This window comes from Perognathus longimembris, chromosome 28 (genome assembly GCF_023159225.1).
Source record: "Perognathus longimembris pacificus isolate PPM17 chromosome 28, ASM2315922v1, whole genome shotgun sequence".
In the NCBI taxonomy this organism is placed as follows: domain Eukaryota; kingdom Metazoa; phylum Chordata; class Mammalia; order Rodentia; family Heteromyidae; genus Perognathus; species Perognathus longimembris.
In genome coordinates, this window is record NC_063188.1 from 94,825,827 (window position 1) to 94,846,908 (window position 21,082).

A 21,082-nucleotide genomic window follows, 5' to 3' on the forward strand; every position below is an offset into this window, starting at 1 on the left:
TTAATACCCAGATCATACAAGAATTTCCAGTGGCGATATGATTAGATTTTCTACTTATAAACTTGATTATCACAAATTGCATCAAGGAATCATGAATCTTAATTACTTTCTTTAAGTTTCCATGATATAGATTTCTTATTTCTGTCCTAGATTTGACCATAAAGCCAGATTATAGACTCTTAGTGTATATTTTTGCTCAAACCTATTTATTTTCCCTCAAAATTAAATTTAACTGATTAGTGCATTTAGAAATAGTTTGCAAAATCCCAGCTTGGAAACTATAGCATCTTCGGGAAAATTAAAGTTCAAACAGAATTCAATATTTCAAAATGGATTTGAACTGTACTTTTTGTTAGAAATAGAAAAGGTTTACACCATAAATCCCTTGAAGGGCTGCCAAATTAGGGTCATAGAAGTCTGTGCCTAGGGCTGATATCAAAGGAAATCCAATTTGGGGCTGACAAAAAGAAGTTGAGGTTTCATATGTGTAAACTGTTTGAGGTAGATGATGGGTGAGAGAGGAAACAAGCCGTTTGATATTTACCTGTCAGTCTGGTAGATATGCTGTTGTGATATTAAGTAATACACTAGTTTGCTTGCCTGCATGTGTTATGCTCCATCAAATAACCTAAAGACAGATTTTTTTTACCATGAACAGAAGATTTAGTTTAATAAAAATATGCTATTTGCACACCTGATATCCAGTTATGCTATATCATGTAATACCAAGGAAATGTAAAAGGAATCTCTGGAATTGTGCCCACATCTGGTTAGTATTTCTTCTTAATATAGCCCATATATGCTAATAGCTTTTTCTCTGGGGGAATGTTATCAAAATTAGAGTACTTGAATGGAAAACAGTGTGCATGGACTTAGGAAGAACTTAATGTCTAAAAAGAAATAATTTTGTTTTAATTATATTTAAGTACATAAGTCAAGTAAAACTTGTCATGATCCTTGGTTAAAATCAAATATCTGCCAGCATGTATTGACCTCAGCCTATATGAGTTAGCTGAACATTGTTGTGTAAAATGCACTGAAACTTCAAGGATATTATTGAGCTTTAAAACTAAAGCAGCACCCAGGCAAAGCTAAAGATAATGTGATTTTCTTGGGGTAAAGTTTTGAACTCCTTTTCTTTTGAAGTGAAAATTAGTTCAAGCTTTCCTTCCTACTATCAGTCATTGCGAATCACTACTTTAAAAAAGAGGGAGAATACATGACACAAAGAATTTTTTCCTATAGCAATTACCTTCATGTGTTTGTGCTAATGATATGTCATGTGTACTAGTATCAGTAAAAAGGAATTTTCCCTGAATTTGTTGTTAGGCATAAAGTTCTGTCATTGAAAAGTGATACAGGACACAACAATGAATCCAAAGCTGACCCTCGGATGATCTGGGAAAAGCCTAGTTCAAGGGCTGAATTTAAATGCTGGGTATAATAAAAGGCTTTCACAAGGGTCCTCAAAGGAATTCCTGTTCTATAAAACAACTGAAGGATACATTGCTTTCTGGAAATATTTCTATCTTTCTCTGTCACCATTAAGCATATTAGTCTCCAAACAAATTCCTCTGGGACTAATTTTCCTTCTAAAAATTACTGCTAGCAACGTTATAATAACAAGTTATCATGAAATCAACTATGTAGCTTTCTCTAAAGAAACCGTAAGTCAGCTTTCAAGCAGTGCCAAGTTGGCAGGAAAAACAACAACAACAACAACAACAACAACAACAACAAATCTCATATATCCCTTAGGGAATTGTGTGAGAAATTTTGATGGGATTAAAACATGCTGCATGACATATGGTATATATTTTTAACACATATAATAGGAGAAATAAATTGAAGGAACCATCTAAGCATTAATCCCCTAACTCCCACATCTCATCCCATCCGATAGGGATTTATCTCTTTCAGTTTGTCATGGTAACATAAGCATGAAAGGATCTTTCCTACCTTCTGGAATTCAACTTTGAAAAGGGAGATAAAATGTCACTGTTATTTATCTGCATCGTTTAAGATGCTCTTTTTGTACAGAACAGGGTAATATAAATAGATAAATACAACAACTTCAACTTACAGCCTGTTGAAATCAGTATTACCATTATTTTTATGTGTAAATATTTTTCTATGCTCTGGATAGATTGTTCCTAATATTCTATTTGCATAAAAAATAATACAAATGCATACAAAAAAATCAGGAAAATACTTTGCTTTTTCCCAAAGGAAGTCAAAAAGTAAATGAAGGTGCTTTGCTCAATGCTTTTTGAAAGTAATCCTGTAGGCTTTTAGAAATGTAACTTGCTGCCTCCTGATTTTATTTAGTCAATAATTGCCAGCAGTGGAAGGGGTAAGGAAATATAATAATTCCTTCACATTTATCATTATGGATACAACATACACTATACATAAACATAAAACAGAATTACATTAAATGCATGGGCCTTAGGTCAGTTATTTTTTCTAAGGCGAGTCAATCTTAAAAGTGAATTATGAAAGTATTTCTCTTACATAGTTTTCAGAATAAAATAAACCAACACGACACTTAGCACAATCCCCAGTATATTATAAATTAGAAACAAATGTCAAATATGATCACCATCATCTTCAATAAACCCAATACTGCAATCCCCATCATCATCTTCATTCTCACTGTTTATCTATACAGGCCCAGTGATATAGATGGTAAAGTATTTGGTAACAAGCCAGATGAGTGCTTATCATAGCACTACAATTATGTTTTTATGTTCATTTGCCAGATGTAAAAATGAGGCAATAGAATGTGAATCAGTGGGAAAAAGTTGTGTGAAATGAATTGAAATGTCAACAATATTACCACATACATAGTACCACAAACATAGACTAGAGTACAATAGGCTATCACTTAATGATATCAACCAGCCATTTATCTTCCTTTCTTATAATAAGTTCACATAGTAGTCTATGTCTTGTGCATTATATACCCTGTTAAGAAGCTCAGAATAATACTGATAGAAAAATTATTTTCTCTTTACTTTATTGATTCTTTGTATCTTTTATATCTCTGATATTTTTTATTTATTTAATCATGTGATTTTACTGTATGTAAAAAAGAATCCTTTGTGAAAGGTGAAGAGACTAAATAAATTATATTTCTGCAATGATTTTGCAAATCTGTATAATCAAATTTCGAAAATCTTTCCAGTGATGACATTAGAGAGTAAAAATAATTAAGAAATTGTTCAGTTCATAGAGCTAATATTAGAGAAAACATAATGGGAATTAAGGGAGATTCTTTGTGCAGTGTGTGTCTATGTGCATGTGTGTACTGAACTTGAACTCAGGGACTCACACTGTCACAGTACTACATGAGCCACATCTCCACTCCAGGCACGTTGCTTGCTATGAAGATAAGAATCCCTTTGCTTTGTTAGCCAGGGCTCCACTGAGTAGTTAAGATTAAAGGAATCAGTACCTGGCACTCAGCTATGAGAGAGTCTTTGAATGTGATAAACCCATTTTTTAGGACACTGCAGGCCTTTAATTAAGAGGTTGGTTAATAAAGGAAGGATTGGTGGAGGAGAAGGGTAAATAATTTCATTGCCTTTCCTGAGTATTAAAAGGCATATAGAATTCTGTTCTTACCTAGGAAGCATGTTGCTGAAGAAAATACAGAGAAATGAACTGAGGGTTTTGTAACACACACACACACACACACACACACACTTAAACATCTTAATAAAGGCTTAAAAGGTTTATATGAGAAAATCAATAGTATAAAAATGTTCTACAAGCAATGGAAAACAAGAGGTTTTTTATTGTACTGTTTGCAGTTATTTATTTTTTCTTTCTCCCCCCCCCCTTTTGATTGATTCCCTTTTGCCACTGTTTTTTATTTCTGTATGGTTAGTCTTGTATTTAAATTTACAGGGGGAAGTGAAGAGGAAGCACAGAAATGGTGGGACAAAGGATGAACCAATTCAGGAGTGACATTATGTATATGGTACATACTCACTAGACATCATGTTGGAAATAAACTTTACAATGGGGGGGAGGGGAGAAAGCTTGAGAGGGGGAAAGTGGGAGAAAAATGAAGGAGTGGGAAATGCTGTTCAAAAAGAAATGTACTCATTACCTGACTTAGGCAACTGTAACTCCTTTGTACATCAACTTTACAATAAAATTTAAATTAAAAAATGTCTATAATAATGTTTAAATCTACTAATAAAAATCTCAGATTAAATTAGATTATTATCATTTAAAAATGTCAAATCATGTTAAGAAATAAAACATAATTATTTGAACTAGCTAATGAGAATACTTTTATTATTCTCCTCCATATGAAGAGCATAAAAAAATAAAACGCAGCAAAATCACACATGTATCAATGGATACCCTTTTATTTTTAAGAACAATTCATATTTTCAGGCTATTCCCTCAGACATGATATTTGAGATTAAAATATCAATTGAATCTTTTGTGGTTTCACAGCTACATAATCTCTTGACTCCTGTCACTGTCAAGCTGCCAACATCAATTTTATATTTATTTCAAGGTGACTTTGGAATATTTCATCTGTCTTGTATTTTATTATTCTGCTTCCATTCAAGTGTTTTGTCTTGTTCTGCAATCTCATCATACTAGTAGTCCATTGTATAAATTCATACACCTTGAACTTGGACATTTCTTTTCCCTATAAATATAATCTTAGAAATCTCCTATAGTTTTGCAACATGTAAAATTGCTATTTCTCTTTCAGTGTGTGTCTCTGGTGCATAAAAAAATGCAAATATACGTAGAGAGACATTGACAGATATATTCTACATGCAATGTATGTAATTATTCTATGTAAGATTCTTCTAAGTATAATATATTCACAAATATAAATCATTTTTACACCTCAAATGATGGTAACATTTGCTCTGATTTTGGCTTTTTGTCAGTTGTGGGGCTTAAACTCAGGACCTGGGTGCTGTTTCTGAACTTTACTTGTTCAGGCCTAGTACTGTAACACTTTGAGCCAAGGCACCACTTAAAGTTCTTGAGTGGACAATTGGAGATAGAGTCTCACAGGGACTTTTCTGCTGGGATTGACTGCAAACCTCAATCCTCAAATCTCAGCCTCCTGACTAGCTAGGATTACAAGCATGAGCCATCAGAGCCCAGCTCTGTATCTGAGGAAATGCATACCTAATGTAAGAAGCTATTCCTTGGTCAAACTCAGTACGCTTTTTGGTACTTTTAAAAAAATTCCAAATAGTTCATTTTTTAAATTTATTATCAAAGAGATGTACAGAAGGGTTACAGTCTTATATGAAAGGCAGTGAGTATATTTATTATCAAACTTTTAACCTCCTCCTCATTTTTCTCTCTCCTTCGTCCATCCCCAATTCACTCCCCAATTTTTGGTACTTTCAATTGCTGAATTTCATTTTCCTGCAGTAACTCTGTACTCTGTATTTTCTGTAAATTCTGGGTAAACACTCATTGACCTATCCCCCAATTCTGCCTTTTTTGTATCCGATCTTAACTCAATCATATTTTCCCATTTGAGGTGTGATTTTCCTTTTACTGATAAGAGTAATTGTCTTATGTCTACACATCTGAATATGACTTTCATTGATATTATAGAGTCAGTATCCCTTTGTACACATTTACTTTTCCCTTAAATCCTCGCCACATTTTAGGTCTCCTAAAATATTTACTGCCTTCATTCATCCATAGCTTTACCTTTGGTATCTAAGGTCTTAGTTGTTCTCATGTGAATTTTCTCATTATCCTTTTCCTGGTCTCCTGACAATCACTTTTTGCTATAAGTGATACAATTTAGTGCACCCAAATCTCCAACCTCATCAAAGACTTCAATGACTTAACACATTAGATTATAATGCCTTTGAGCATTATGATCTATTCAATTCACTGGACTCCCAGTTTCCTCATGTGTAAAATAGAAATAATAGATGACAACAATCTTATGGGGCTGTGTTACCACTAAATAGCAAGTTTGTATAAAACATTTCCATTAATTTTGCCAAGTAGTTATGCAACATGAAAATGTATTATGATTAAAATTTATTATGATTTATTATGATAAAATTTATTATGATTATTATCACAGGCTTTCTAGCAATTTTTCATAGGCTTTGCACCTTTCTATGTCATATTGTGTATTATTTTGCTTTAAATCTCCTTCAAATTTTTTTTCAAATTTTTATTATCAAACTGATGTACAGAGAGGTTACAGTTTCATACGTTAGGCATTGGATACATTTCTTGTACTGTTTATTACCTTGTCCCTCATACCCCCCTCCCTCCTCCCCCTTACCCTTTCCCCCCCTGAGTTGTTCAGCTCATTTTTCACCAAACAGTTTTGCAAGTATTGCTTTTGTAGTTGTTTGCCTTTTTTTACCCTGTCTCTCTCAATTTTGGTATTCCCTTTCAATTTCCTACTTCTAATATCAGTATACACGGTTTTCAATATACTCAGATAAGATTACAGAGATAGTGTAGGTACAACCACTGGAAGGTGATACAAGAACCTCATCAATACTAGAAACTACAGATACAGATGGGACGTTGAAAGTAGTTACAACTGTGATATAACAATCGTTTCTATAACATGGAGTTCATTTCACTTAGCATCATCTTTAAAAAACCTAACATATATGGAACTTCCTTAACAAAGACCCAGAAATGCTACAAATCAAAGAAAGGTTGGACAAATGGGACTGCATCATACTGCACAGCTTCTGCAGGGCAAAGGACATAGCTCACAAGATAAACAGAAAGCCCACAGACTGGGAGAAGATTTTTACTGGCCATTCAACGGACAAAGGCCTCATCTCTAAAATATATGCAGAACTAAAAAAATTACCTTCTTCCAAAACAAAACCGCAAAGAACTAGCCCCCTCATCAAGTGGGCTAAAGACTTACAAAGAGACTTCTCTGATGAGGAAATGAGAATGGCCAAGAGACACATGAAGAAGTGCTCTACATCACTGGCCATAACAGAAATGCAAATCAAAACAACATTGAGATTCCATCTCACCCCAGTAAGAATGTCATATATCAAGAAAACCAACAATAACAATTTTTGGAGGGGATGTGGCCAAAAGGGAACCCTACTTCATTGTTGGTGGGAATGTAAACTGGTTCAGCCACTCTGGCAAGCAGTATGGAGATTCCTCAGAAGGCTAAATATAGAACTCCCCTATGACCCAGCAGCCCCACTTTTGGGTATCTATCCAAAAGACCACAAACAAAATCACAGTAATGCCACCAGCACAACAATGTTCACCGCAGCGCAATTTGTCATAGCTAGACTCTGGAACCAACCCAGATGCCCCTCAGTAGACGAATGGATCAGGAAAATGTGGTACATATACACAATGGAATTTTATGCCTCTATCAGAAAGAATGACATTGCCCCATTTGTAAGGAAATGGAAGGACTTGGAAAAAATTATACTAAGTGAAGTGAGCGAGACCCAAAGAAACATGGACTCTATGGTCTCCCTTATTGGGAATAATTAGTACAGGTTTAGGCAAGTCATAGCAGAGCATCACAAGAGCCCAATAGCTATATCCTTCAAATTTTTGTTGTAAAAGATTTAGCTCTTCTTATTCAGTATATTTCTTTTACTATTTTATTTCTTTACACTGTGTTCAATTGTCTTTCTCCATTTGTTATCAATTTTGAATCAAATGTCCAGAAATGTGTTGAAGTATCATTAATTCCTCATATACAATGACTAGATTTCATCAGAAATATATTTTTCTTATCTATCTCTTCTCTTTATATAATTAACAATATTCTACTCTACTGTGATTTGTTCACCCTTAATAGGTAACTAACAACTATCATATTTCATTTTTAGTGTTTCTCAGAGGCAAATGCTTCCAGATAATGGATAACAATAGAATTTATTTTTTAAATAACTTGAATCGTAATTTTCTTACTTGAAAATATAGTTGATTTCTTGCAACTGTACTGTAATTTAACTTGAGATGTTAGAGAACGTGAGGAAAATTTATCAAATGGAAAAATCTCCGTTTATAAGATAGCATCCTAAGTACACTAATTTTTTTCTTGACACATACAGAATTTAATAAGTGTATTGTATTTAAAACAATGGATCTGTATACTTAAATCTTGGGATTTAAATACATTCATATATCCAAAGAAAGCATGGCTTTAAAATTTCAGTAGAGAATTTAAAATAACAGTTTTATAAACTACAAGAATATGTAGATAAACCTGGATGGAATCAGTGGTGTCTCAAGTGGGGAATAACAATTGAAGAGATAAAAAGAAACATAAAAATAAAGAAAAATCTTTTTGGCTAACAAACAAGATAAGCAAGAGCAGAAATTGTATGCAATTAGAATTTAATTCCTCTCGGCAACTAAATAATAGTCATTTTTTAAACAATTATTAAACTAGACCTACAAAAGTGTATTCTTATTCTGTGGCTACTAAAAAAACTAAATAATCTGATGCTCAAGTACAGAAACTATATTGCCATTCTTTTACAATATTTTGATTATTTTTCTTCCTGCTTTTTAAAAATGTGTATATAATTGTATAATGGGATTTTAATTCAATGTGTCAATTTATGAGTACAATACATCTCAATCAATATGCACTATACATTATTTTCTATTTTGCTTCTATTTTTCTCTGTTGCCTTAATTTTTAACATATATATAGATATAGATATAGATTTTTTTTTGGCTCAAGGCTAGCACTCTGCCACTTGAGCCACAGCATCACTTCTGGCCGTTTTCTATATATGTAGTGCTGAGGAATTGAATCCAGGGCTTCACATATAGGAGGCAAGCACTCTACCACTAGGCCATATTACCAGCCCCACCCATTGTATTTTATATGTATCATCCCCCAATCGGTTTCCAAGTATTTGTAGTATTTAACATCCGGTTCTAGCTGTTCCAAATTCACCTTAACACTCTCATTTCATCATCTAGCATATTCCTCCACTTCATATCATCCTTCCCTGTAGATCACATATAAAAGCTTTCAACCCAGGCTTTCCTATTTTTCTATATCTGGCTCCATATTGCTATGTAGTCTGCCTTTTCACTTCCTTTATGTTTTCTCAAAAGTCTGTAAATGTCATCTTTGACATTCTAAAACATAGTATGCCATCTGTATATGGTAGTAATATGTGAGTATATATGCTAATATGTAACACACACACACACACACACACATATATATCATCCTCACCCCACATGCACAGTCTATTTCTCTCTTCCCATGCACTGCCTTTTTTATTTAAAATATTTCACTACCTGAACTATATGCTCCATTTTACTTGGGACTATATTTTTCTCTCCTCAATAGAGTAGAACAGTGACTTAAACTCAGAAGACGATAAATATAAGCTGCATGTAAGAATAACAAAATGAGAATGTGATACACAATCTAGACAAATTATATAAGTCTATAAGTTATGGCAGAAAAAAGATACATATGAAAACTGCAAATGTTTCAATGTGTTATCTTTCAAAATACTGCTGAACATCATACTATGTTGCTAAACAGAGATTATAAAGTCCAATTTAATTTTCTCTCCACATGTGAGCTTAATTTAAATTCCTTTTCAATTTTGTTTCTCTGAACTTTTAATCATTCCAAAAAAAGAATGATCCAAAACAAATCTTTCCTGGTTTAGAAATAGTATGGCTGTCAAGAAAAAAAATAATGCATTTCACACATGTAAGACAGGATTTGAGGTAGCTCAAAGAAATCCAAATGCCAGTTGAAATAATTCTCATTAAAAGGCTCATAATTTTATCACTGATAGGGGACTTTGGATACACAAAATTCCATAATAATATTATCTGCTATAGAAGATTAGGCAAACAAGAGCCAATTAAACTTCTGGACAATGGCCACAATAAATTGCTGACACAAACACGGATTTACAGGAAGGTATAAAAGGAAGCCTATGGCTTTATCTGAACATTCTGATTTCCCTTTGGGTAAAGTTATTATTTTTAATGATATGAAAAGAAATGAATATTATTCATATTTTAGTTACTGTATAGTAAAAGAAAACAGAGAGAATTGTTCAGACGTGATATGAAGAGAAGAAATTACTCCTAGTATTTGTTAAAGGCAAATCATTGTCTGCTCAATTTCCAAACGCTAAATGGAATAAACAAATGGCATTTTACACAGTCAGAACTGGCTCTTTGTAATCTTTACATACCATAGTTGAATGGGTGTCTTCATTTCATCTAAAAGATTAGAAGCACGGTCTACTGTTCATTCTACACTTACTCAACCTCATTCACTTGGATTTCATCAGGATGCATCTCAAATATCTTTAAATATCTTCAGTTAAATCCTTTTCATTTCTCTACTGTTAATTGCTTTGTTATTTCATTTTATATTTTGAATGTAAATGGTAAGTAAAACTGAAATGAAGTCCAGTGAAAGATCAGAATGTGGTATTCCTAAAGAGTAAGATGAAAATTGAGGTATAGTGCAGAGATTTAGAGCAGTACAACTAGTCTACATATCAATGTTAAATTAGCTTGTACACTATTTTTAAAGCATTATATGAAAAATTCACACATCATTTAAAATGATGTCTAAATATTCCTACAGCACCTTTTTTCCATTACCAATTAGAACAAGATTTTGATGTGAATTGGGTAACAATCCCTGAACCTTTATTACTTATGTTTTCTCTTTAGATCTGTGTTTTGGCAACTGGTACCTTGAAATCTACATACTTTTCAAGAAGATCACTTAGTACTAATGAGGAAATTAGGCCAACGGGGTCTTCTAATTGTAACCAGAATGTTATCTCACACTCATATAAGATTTTGACTTATTCTCGACACTTTTCATATGCTGAAATCCATTTTTTCACAGTTGTATTCTATAATTACTATAAGAAATACCTATTTTGATCTTCATTGTTCTGAATACAGAATGTGAGTCAGATTCATATATTGCTTAATAGTTGGAAAAGGGTAAAATAACTGAGACTTTGAAGTAAAAAATTTCAAAGGTAACACAGAGTGCTGTCAGTGTTAATGGGTTGTAAACGAGAAACTGTAATGGATTATTGCATTTCTGGGTCACAACATCATCTCCCAATCACTTAAGAATATTAATCAGGCAAAAACCATCAAATAATCTCAGTTTTCTGTCAAAATATCTGTGAAGGTTTTTTTTTTCCTACTGTTTCGTGTTCACTAGTGCCAGACTCCTAATAAAGCAAAAGTAATTCAAACTGAAAGTAGTTTTATCCTCAAGAAGGCTTTAAGAATCCACAATTTTGAAAACTTTACTTTTTAATTACTTGTATTGTGTGTATGTTTATTGGAACTAGGAAAGGGAAGGGAAACATCAAAATGGAGAGACAAAGCAAAAGAGATGAACTGATACAACAGCTATACTGACAAAACTACATGCGTTAAACTAGCTGTACAATTCATGGGGAATGGGAAGGGAAATAGTAGGAGAAAAATGAGGGAGGAAGTAAGAAGTTGGATAAGAAATATACTCAATGCCTTACATATGTAACCCCTCTGTACATCACTTAGAAAATAAAGTTAAAAAAGATATAAAATGCAAAAAAGATAATAAAGTATAAAGTATATTTTTTTCTCATTACTTCAGTTTTTCTAGTCAAAATGTCCCTCTCATACAGAAAGTATATTTTAACCTAATTCAAGTACAAATTGGCCAGAGAGATTCCATGGCCATGGCAATGTAAAAGGATTTATCTGCATTTGCACATATTTATATATTCTTTCCCCCAAGATATTACATAGAATATACACTATTTTGAATCCTTTAACTTTTCATTTACTGATTCTTTTTCAGAATATTTCCACAGAAATGCATATAAAATTGTCTCTCTCTTGTTCTGGGGCTGGCCTCATACTTCAGCCTCCCAGAATGCTTGGCCTGTACTATCCTTAATATGCTTGTGAGGTATATGATGTTCCCAGGTGAGTATTACACCATTTAAAATACTTATATAATCAAGATACTAACATATGAATCTATATTCCTTTATTCATAAGGCTATTTTCATAGCTATGTTCTAATACTTTATATATCCTGTAGTGTTTTGATTTTAAGATAGCCATGTGTGCTGTGCAAAACATTTTACAGCATAATACATATTGAGATATTCTTGACCAATTTACTAATCTAATTTGTGTCCTCCAAATAAAACTGAATATATGAGCTCAAATGGTAATTGATAAGTTCTTTCTAACTGGAAAAATATTATGTTTTTATATTTTTGGAATAAATGTCCTTTAATGTGTCACTTTAGAAATAATAAACATCTCACCAACTTAATTTCAATATGCTTACTGCTGAGTGAGCAATAAGGAAAATGTAAATATAAGCTTACATATTAGTCTTTCCCTCTTCTGAGGCCCAAGTTTCAGAACCCTCAAACTTTATGAATAAGTTTACTGCAAACTATTTGTAGTTAAGTAAGGCAAGGATGACAACTTTTCATACTTGGAAGAATTAAGCATACCTTCTGGATCCAAATGATAAACCAACATCATAGAAGACAGAACCATAAAACTGAAAGCCAAAATAATGTGATTATTTTAGTTCTGACTTGAAAGGAAAGATATTCTCTGATGGTTGGTAATTTATACATAAACATGTCTTTATAGAAAATTTAGAGAAATAACAAGAAGCAGAAGTCAGAAGAAGCAAAGAAAACTGAATCGAGAGGAAAGCACTGTTCCATGGCAGTCATTCATGGCAAGTATAATGGCTGTTAGGAACATCCTTTCATCAACTGTCCATATAGCATTATGATAGCAATTTGAAATTATGGCTATGGGAGTAAGTCTCATTATCAAGGGGGGCGTGGGTTAATACTCACCTGTATCCCATTGCATTTACACTCAAAGACATAAGCCTTTTTCTACAGTATATGACATATAGCTTCGATGTTGAAAAATGAGTGCCCTGGTGTGGAGGGTATTTTAAGGGTGCTAATTACTATTTAGCTTTGACTTAAGTGTCTTTGAGCACTGGCTTTTAAAGAAAGGAACCTTACACAACCTCTCATGCAGAAGAAAGCGAAATGCTGACCAAGTCTGATTCTGTACTTGTATTTACAAAAATATGTTGACAAATCATAATAACTAACATTCAGAAGTATTATGATGAAGAATCACTATGAGAAGGAAATTTATATTTTAGCTATTCTATTTTTAAGACAGAAAGTATGCTTTGATGTGTTTGTAGAGGCTAATACGTATATGAAAGTGCTTTTGTTGTACTATCTGAGGATCCTCAGCTTTGATTTCTCTGTAAAAGAAAGGGGAGTTCTAAGTCCTCCTGTTCTAATGAACAATAGTGTTATTACAGTAAATGATAAAATGTTAGATATTTTAAGACAGAAGAGAGGTATGTGGGATTGTCAGCAGAAAAATATTTGATGTAATGGACATGCTAATTGCTCAAATTTTATCATTATACATTAAACACCACAATGTAACCAATAAATATACATAAATATTATGTATTAGTTAACTGTTTAAACAAATAAGTATCACATGTTGTGGGACACTTATAGAATATTCTGGTAAGTCATTTGCCTTGGTGGATGTATAATGAAATTTTATTGCTTTCATATATGTGTTGATAATTGCATATTAGATGTAGAAATGTTAAATCCTTAACAGTTTACAAATATATTTATTTGATGACTATTCAAGCTTCACTTCTGAAATTTTATGCCAGTTACTTTTGGGAACAGAAAATGAGAAACTTAATATTTAAAAGGTTTAACATAAAAGTTTAAAATAATTTCTGAGGTGAATTTGAAGTACTAGATAGAAAAATTTTCCCCATGTGCTACTAACATCTAGAGAAAGTCTTTCCCGTGAATTTTAAAATGTCAATTACCAATGCCTTTTTTATCCAAAGACTTTATTCCAGTGTGTTGAGATTCAAGTTTTAAGCAACAGCAAGGCTCTATATAAAATTGCTTTCTAATTTATTTCACTTTCTGTGTCAAAGATTCACTAGACAGATTTCTGAGATGTCATGTTTCAGTGTAAAGTTACTCTTACATTGGTTTCTATGGCAGCCATTTGCAAAAATTTTAAATTAGCTATCAACTAACTCTTCCAGTGTTGACTGCAAGTATAAGTGTCGTGGAAACTGGATTTGTCTTGACATATCTCCATTTGAATATAATTCATATACTGTTCTACTTTTGAGCTTTGAGTTACAGAAATACTAGAAAATAGATTACAGAGGCACATATACAATTATGCAATATTTACATGGACATGAAAAAGAGAACAAAGAGAATAGGACCTCATAATTCAAGGCCTTATTTGCAGATATAGCTCAGAGTCAGACCACTTGTTAGCAACACATAAGCCCAAGGTTTGATTTCCAGTCCCCTAAATAAAATAAAATGTAACAATTTATATTTATAATTCAACTCCCTTTATGGATAAAAGTACAATTTCTTTGTTTACATCAAGATCACTCAAAAGGCATAAAGCTGAAATTAGATCATTATTTGAAAAAGGAGAAAATGTCTATTTCTTAAAATGAGTGAGTGAATCAGTGAATGTTCTAGATCATCGAGTGAGTAGATCTTTACGGGAAGATGAAAGCAACAATATTAGAAACATAGAAAACAAAGCAGAAAAAGTCAAAGGGAATATCAAAATCGAGAGACAAAGGATAAAAAGACAAACAACTCCAAAAGCAATACTTGCAAAACTATTTGGTGTAGACCAACTGAACAACTCATGGGAGGAAAGGGGAAGGGGGAGGGGGGGAGGGGGAAGGGGTAATGAAGAAGGGGGAAACAAACAGTACAAGAAATGTACCCAAGGCCTAACATCTGAAACTGTAACCTCTCTGTACATCACTTTGACAATAAATAAGTTAAAAAAAAAAGAAAAAGCAGAAGAATAGCAGGAAAGGGAAAAAATTTCATTACTTGTGAAGTTAATATTATATGTTTATTTTCTTTGCATATCTTATTTCTATTTCTCTCATCTGCTCTATAAATATAGACAATGGTATAACCATACATCTGAAATATGAAGTTTATTTGCCAACAGTGGTTAGTGAATAACACAAAGTGTCACACAAGGGGAAATCATTGCAGTGCTTGACAGAACAAGTGAGAAGAGAGCCAGTGCAGACGTGTGGGTTAAAAGCGTTATTGAGGTCTGGGTTGGGGTCATGCCTGATTGGAGTTTTCAAGCAAATCATTCAAGCAGAGTAGGGTGGCTGATATTAGATGTCACTGTTGGATTTGTTAATAAAGGTGTTCAGCTAGTTTTGAGTAAGAATTGGGATTGTATAAAGGGTATCGATGCAGTAATTTTTGAACTCTATATGGAAAATTCTTCATGGACTCTTAGTTTTCTCAATATTGCATGCTTAAATATAATTGCTAAGCAGAGCTAGATAGGAATGTTGATTATTGCTTACTATCATAGTTGAGGAGGAACCTGTAATATCTGTGGGCAAATAATCCACAGTGAATATTGGCCAAGCATTCAAAAGCAACAGATCCTCATCTGGGCCTCACAGGAGTATTTCATGCTCTTTCCTAAAGAAGTAGATTTTGTTAAATTAAGAACTCTGCAGAAGAAATAAAGTGGGATTTTTAACTCACACAGACCAATATTTGAGTACTAACTTTCTCAATTCCCTTGAAACTACAGGTAAGTTGCTACCCTCTTCAAGTCTCTGACATTTATAAGGTGGAGAAATGTAACTTGCCTTAAGGATATGATATGAAAATAATGAGGTAATATATGCAAGGCAAAAGCATGGCCTATATTAAATGTAATGGATCAGATTTTATGGTTGTTCATTATATCATTGTTATCATGCTTGGTAGCATTTTAAATTCTATTATTGTTTGTAGCACCTGCTAAATTCTCACATATACAATAGATACTCAATCATAGCATGTCATATAAATAAATAAATGAGCTTCATGATAAACTGAAAATCCATGTACCTAAAGATTCAAGAAATAAATGGTATCATTTTACATGATTGTAATCATGAACAAAGCCAGGTTCAACCTGTTAGTGTCATTTTGTTTTCTTGTACCATTTAAATTCAGAGGTACTGTAGCACAGTTGGAAATACTGAATTTGGAACTAAATTGCCTGGGTTCAAATTTTATTTTTAATATTTCCTAAAAGTGTGAATTCAGGGGAAAACTGAAGTGATGTGCTCCCTCAGAAAAGACAAGTCACAGTCCAACAAAATAAACACCATGAATCTGGTATTTAAAAGTTAGATGTGGAAATAACGTGAGGGGATTTGACAAATGAAGAGAAGTAATGCAGTCATAAAATCCATTCTACAAAATTAAGAAAAATGAGGGAAGTGATGAGGTTTAGAAGGATGAGGAGAATGATGAAAGTGATGCCATCAATAAAGATACATTGTATTCATAAACTGATTTGATGAATGGCAACTCCTATGTACAGCTAGTTAAAGATAAAAGGAGAAATTTAAAATACATTTTAAATACATGTGAACTGGACCATAGGTACCCCTGTTTTATAACAGACACAAATAATTGAAGTACCTCATAATATTCTTGGAATGATTCAATGATTTAATAAAATACATTAAGTAAAGAATCTAGAATATTTGTTGTCATATTATAGATTATCACTAAAGCATTAGCTATTGTTAAAATTAATAGCTGGTGGTAATATTACCAACACAATAAAAATTATTCTTTACTACAATATGTAATTGTATACAGTTGAAGTATGAGAAGTTGTAGCTAGATAGTAGGAAATAGTAGATTTAGTCCTAATTCTGATTCTGTAACCTGCTTAATGACGGAATCATGAACCCTCTCTGCATGAACACAATGTGAGTATGAGATAGGTTTTGCTTGTGTTGCATCCTGTCTCTAACATAATAATTTTCTCTAATTTTTACTATATCTTATGAAATCATTTATCTTCCCTCCAGAGAATATAGTCTCAATTCAAAAAAGGTCATTTGAAAAAAAATCTCATGGAGTAATTCACTTTGCTGTCAGCTTTCTAGTTTTGAGTCTATTCTTCACACAACAAGGCAGAATTATCGTAAGGCATCCTGATGCTATTTCTTTCTAAAACTCCTTCACAATTGCCACTGCCATTGGAATTGATCTCAGAAAAAAGTAAATTACCAAGGAGGTTTGTGGACAACCCCTTTTTTGATCTCAGCAATTTACTGTGGTCTCTGTTTCTCACAACTGTAGTAGTAAGATCTTTGTCATATTACATATACCTGGTCTACTTCCCTTTTTACCTCAATCTCTCCTTTTGTCATGAACAGATACAGATAATGCAAAGCATGTAGTAGTCATGTAGAATTAATATAATACAATACCATAGAAACTTTGAAAGATACATGAATTCAGTGATAGCTAAATCTCAATTCATTTTTGAAAATGAAAGCAAATGGGGCAAATGTTTTCCTTTTGTTCACGGGAAAGGACATATTTATAAAGTAGGAAGCAGAAACTCACAATCTGTGTGTGAAACCACTTTTTCATTATTGCATCTTAGTAGATTTGTGTAAAAAAAACTGGTCACGAGTCAGCCTAAGAAGTAATTCCCCAAATCCATTTCAATCTCTAGCCTGTATCAGGAAGTTCATTTGCCTTAAGAATGTGTCTCTGATTCTTTTTTGAAAATTGTTACTGTAATGGTGATGAACAGGGCAGTCATGTAAGCCAGGTGGGAAATGAGTTTATTTGTTTTGAAGAATGTCACTCCTTCCCTCCGTTTCTCCCAGTTCCTTTCCCCATTTATATAGCTCATTTTTAACATAGTGTCTAGTGAGTATCACTGCTGCATTTGTTCACCCTTTGTCCCACCATTTCTATGCTCCCCCTTTCCAACCTCCAAAAGAGATACACTTACAAACTAGACAACAGATACAGAAAACAAAAATAGCAATGAAGGAAGAAAAACTATTGTTTTCATTTCTTGAAGTTCATTTTGATAAATATTATTTTAAATGATCATATGCTCATAACTATTGAACCTTTTTGATCCTCTCCTAAGAATATACCCTCCTAAGAATATACCCCTTTGGTCTCATTGTGTGAAAGTGTAGACACTTGTATAGTTTATCATGTCCAACTGTATTTTTTGTTTTTATTTTACCATCCAGTGTGAGTTACACCAAATGAGGTAAACCATGCAACCTGTTTCTTTGGGTCTGGCAAATAGAGCTAGCAAAATTGGCTACACGCAGACAACTGAAGTTAGATCCTTACATATAACCCTACACCAGAATCAATTCTAAATGGATCAAAGACCTCAATGTAAGGACAGATATCATGAAAATATTACAGGAATGGAAAGGGGAAATGGTACAGTTCCTAGGAACTGGGAGAAACTTCCTATGTATAAAGATCAGAATCACAATAAATCAAAGAAAGACTGGATAAATAGTATTTTGTCAAACCGAAGAGTTCCTGTATGACAATGGACATAGCTAGCAAGCTAAATAGAAAGCCCCCCCCCCAAAAAAAAAATAAATAGAAAGCCCACAGAATGGGAGAAGATTTTTGTTAACTCTCAGACAAGGGCTACATTTCTAAAATCTACTTAGATATTATAAATTAAGCCCTCCAAAAATAAACTCTCAAAGAATCAAAAAACCTATTAATAAATGGGCTAAAGACTTAAAGAGTGACCAATAGAGACATAAAGAAATGTTCAACACCTCTGTCCATTAAAGAAATGCAAATATAAACAACATTGAGATTCCAATTCAGTTGGAATGGCCATTATCACCAAAACTATCAATAACAAATGCTGGCAACGATGTGGCCAGTAGGGAACATTATTACAGTTTTTTGGGGGGGGAATGGAAACTTGTTCAGCCACTCTGGAAAGCAGTATAGAGGCCCCTCGAAAGACTAAACATAGAGCTCCCCTATTATCCCTGGGAATCCAATGGACCGCAAACCAGGCAGGCCACACTAATGCCATCAGCCCAACCATGTTCACTGCAGTGTTGTTTACCATAGCTAAGATATGGAATTAACCCAGATGTCCCTCAGTGGATGGATGTTTCAACAAAATGTGGTAGATATATACAAAAGAGATTTCTATGCTTCCATCAGAAAAAAATGATATTGTACCATTCATAAGGAAATGTCTCTGTATTCTGTGCTTATACAATGGCGAGTGGCTTGTAAAAAATATGTTAGCAATTTCCTATCTTTATTCTTATTAGATTCTGGAGTATATTCTGAGTTTTGCTTTAAACATTAGTTCCTGGAGCATTATATGTGGTAGATGAGACTTCCATGTTCTTATAATAGAGTTGTCTAAGTCATATATATTTGTATTTATAAAGAGACTAAACAGTCCAAAGTATACATTGTACAATTAGATTGAGTTTTTTTCATTGTATTAGCAAAATTCTGATACTAAAGGTGAAAATTGAGACATAGCTAATTTGTTTTAAATGATTATTGATTTCATGATCATCCTTAAGTAAAAAAATATGTTTATATACCCACATATCATCTTATGATAAGCAAAATGCCCACCTAAAGGTCCCTGTACTAATTCCTAGAACATGTAAATATGTTAAGTTTACATGGGATAGGGGAATTAATCTTAGCAGAAGATCACAATAGCTCAAAAGCTAGGATGTATATATGAACATGTAAGATGATGCTATGCAAAATGAATTCCAGGTTATGGAAACAAGTGGTTTATCATTGTCATTCTTATTTTCAACATACCATGTGAAATTATGCCTTTTTCTGTTGTCTTTTGTATATACATTTATTGTAACTAGGGAAGGGAAGGGGAAAAACAAATGGAGAGAAAGATAAAAGAAATCAATGTAACAGCAATACTTACAAAACTATAGCCTGTAAACCAAGTGTACAACTCATGGGGGGGAATGGGAGGGGAGAAGGTAGGAGAAAAATGAGGGAGGAGTTAAGTTGGATAAGTAATGTACTCACTGTCTTACGAATGAAACTGTAACACCTCTGAACATCACTTTGACCACAAAGAAATAAAAAAATAACCCGAAATTTGCAGATAGAATTAATGTTGTTAATCAATTATATTTGAAAATGAGCCAGGATTATCCAGGTGGAATTAAGGAGAACATCAAAATGGAGAGACAGAGAATAAAAGATGAACCAATGCAACAGTGATACTTACAAACTATAGCCTGTAACCCAACTGTACAACTCATGGGGAAGGGAGGAGGGAGATGGGGAAGGTGGGAGAAAAATGAGGGAGTAGGTAACAAGTGGATATGGAAAGCATCTAGAAGTTGGAAAAAAACTGGAAAATGGATTCATCCCTAGAAACTCCACAAAGAAATGCAGGCCTGCTACACCTGGATCAGTAACACCTGTATCAGAATTTTAACCTTGTGAAATCATAATAAAATGAATCTATGTTTTTAAGCAACTACACTTTTAGTAATTTGTTTCAACAATAATAGAAACCTAATACATATTACCTTTTCTTTTTAAATTTACCATTTGAGTAGCTGGAAATTGAATATTGTATGATGTTCACAAATGTCTTTATGTGGAAAGATTGATTGTGTATTTTAAAAGTAATATAGTTAGAATAATTCCCCATCACATAAGAAAGCAAGATTTATTACTAGGAAAATAACTATTCCACCTTCTGTCACAAAGATTAAACAAGTCAAGATAAATTCTACATAGATGTATATGAATGAGGCAGACTATAAATTTTAACAGAGATCATGAAGAAAATATTTTACTATCAATATTTCTGTTTTCCTTAGATTAGATCAATATGCATACTTAAAATTTATTCTTAAATGTTGTCATATTTTTAAAGAAAGCTTTCTAAACTATACCGCCATATAAAATAGTCACTCTAAATTCATATTATTTAAGATGCTCCTTAAATAATAATAGGAAATACTAATTTAATAATACTAAAAACTGATGGATAAAGAAAAATGACTATTCATATTTGTTTTGTTCTTTCAAAATAAATTTGTACATTAGGTTGTAATAAAATTGTGCAATTGAAGAAAGTCAGAACAACCTTT

General features: G+C 32.9%; 1 protein-coding gene across 1 annotated transcript in view; it reads right to left on the reverse strand.

Moving 5' to 3' along the window:
* Il1rapl1 (interleukin 1 receptor accessory protein like 1) overlaps positions 1–21,082 on the reverse strand; it is a 1,145,636-nt gene that overhangs the window by 555,870 nt on the left and 568,684 nt on the right. The gene's annotated exons all lie outside the window — the stretch shown is intronic.